General features: G+C 38.4%; 1 protein-coding gene across 2 annotated transcripts in view; it reads right to left on the bottom strand.

Annotated features, from left to right (window-relative positions):
* The window catches only part of LOC132958125 (profilin-2-like), a 12,452-nt gene that overhangs the window by 1,776 nt on the left and 8,176 nt on the right, over nucleotides 1-2,500 (bottom strand). The window lies entirely within an intron of this gene.

The following is a 2,500-nucleotide window of genomic DNA, read 5'->3' as shown; positions in this document are numbered from 1 at the left end:
TGTTAGCATCTGTTCACATCCTACTCGTGTTTATCAAACACAGAGCCTGGCTGAAGGGCACGTGGGCAGCTCATGCTTGGGAGAAGGCTCGGTGTAGTTTCAGCGCTGACTGTCCCCATGAATTCCATCCAACTGGTTTGTCTGGTTTTCACTGTGTGTTGTTAAAGTGTGTGTTTGCTGACTCACACAGGGACATGCAAACACAGGAACACCAGTGTGCTCATAACTGAGTCCTCCTGGAAGTCGTCTTTTTAAAGAGATTATTCATCATAAAACAGCTGGAAGCTCCCAGAACTCACCGTGTCTTTGTTTTCTGGGAGACAAACCGAAACATTTAAAGAGGTCACAAACCTTTTGGAGAACGACCTATCAGTAGTGACATCTCCATGGTTACAGCTGTAAACAGTTTGAAGTGTGTCTTAGGGCGTTTTCACATTAGGCCGGTCTGCTTTCTTTAATAACGCTCTGACTCGTAGCACGCTTGCGTATGTACACAGTCCGAGGTGGCTACATTTGTTTGTGTCACATGTGGACAACCTCCATCCTGCTAACTGTGGATGTTTTTGTTGTTTCTGAGACGCCAACGACGACCCTCTTCCTACCTCCACATCTGCCTGAGAGCTCAGAAGACGAAATGGACATGGGCGGTTTTTGAAGTGACAATAGCGGTTAAGAGTTACGTCATACAGCGGCCCACTTCCTCGTTGGAGCACGGATTGAGCTCGAGTACAAATGAAGACCACCTCTTCAGGCGGACTCTGTGCACGAGTACGCTTTTGGGTTCACAGGGATCAGATAACTTTTTCATGACTTTGGGAAATAACACACTTATTATACTCAGTCATTGTTATCATTAATATTATAGTGTAATCCTAAATCCAGAAGTTTAAACTTAAATTTAATGCAAATAAAACTCTATGATATTGATACCTGTTTGATAACATGACAACAAAACTACAAGTCCTTTACACCCAATACAAAGTCTTTTGTTTGAGACGTGAGGAGACGAGGAGACACAGTTCATGTTGTGTCAGCTGGATGAGTTCAACCAACGCTAACCCAAAAGAAATTATCCAATATTGGTTTTCTATGACTTCTATTTTGTTGCCATGGTACCGAAACAGGTATTGATATTTATTTAATTTATATTAGGATCATGGGGAAGTTTACTTATCGGGTATTGTAAATATTTTGAATAACTTTAGAGACTACAGAGACACCAAGAAACTACAGACTGACTTTAAAGACTACAGAGATACCAAAAACTACAAACTGACTTTAAAGAATACAGAGACACCAAGAAACTACAAACTGACTTTAAAGACTACAGAGACACCAAAAACTACAAACTGACTTTAAAGACTACAGAGACACCAAAAACTACAAACTGACTTTGAAGACTACAGAGACACCAAGAAACTACAAACTGACTTTAAAGACTACAAAGAGACACCAAGAAACTACAAACTGACTTTAAAGACTACAGAGACACCAAGAAACTACAAACTGACTTTAAAGACTACAGAGACACCAAGAAACTACAAACTGACTTTAAAGACTACAGAGACACCAAGAAACTACAAACTGACTTTAAAGACTACAGAGACACCAAGAAACTACAAACTGACTTTAAAGACTACAGAGACACCAAGAAACTACAAACTGACTTTAAAGACTACAGAGACACCAAGAAACTACAAACTGACTTTAAAGAATACAGAGACACCAAGAAACTACAAACTGACTTTAAAGAATACAGAGACACCAAGAAACTACAGACAGACTTTAAAGACTACAGAGACACCAAGAAACTACAGACAGACTTTAAAGACTACAGAGATACCAAAAACTACAAACTGACTTTGAAGACTACAGAGACACCAAGAAACTACAAACTGACTTTGAAGACTACAGAGACAACAAGAAACTACAAACTGACTTTGAAGACTACAGAGACAACAAGAAACTACAAACTGACTTTAAAGAATACAGAGACAACAAGAAACTACAAACTGACTTTAAAGAATACAGAGACAACAAGAAACTACAAACTGACTTTAAAGACTACAGAGACACCAAGAAACTACAAACTGACTTTAAAGACTACAGAGACAACAAGAAACTACAGACAGACTTTAAAGACTACAGAGACACCAAGAAACTACAGACAGACTTTAAAGACTACAGAGATACCAAAAACTACAAACTGACTTTAAAGACTACAGAGACAACAAGAAACTACAAACTGACTTTAAAGACTACAGAGACAACAAGAAACTACAAACTGACTTTAAAGACTACAGAGACAACAAGAAACTACAAACTGACTTTAAAGAATACAGAGACAACAAGAAACTACAAACTGACTTTAAAGACTACAGAGACACCAAGAAACTACAAACTGACTTTAAAGACTACAGAGACAACAAGAAACTACAGACAGACTTTAAAGACTACAGAGACACCAAGAAACTACAGACAGACTTTAAAGACTACAGAG

The sequence above is a fragment of the Labrus mixtus genome, chromosome 23 (genome assembly GCF_963584025.1).
Source record: "Labrus mixtus chromosome 23, fLabMix1.1, whole genome shotgun sequence".
In the NCBI taxonomy this organism is placed as follows: domain Eukaryota; kingdom Metazoa; phylum Chordata; class Actinopteri; order Labriformes; family Labridae; genus Labrus; species Labrus mixtus.
Note: the sequence above shows the minus strand (reverse complement) of the source record. Positions and strands in the feature narration are given on the sequence as shown.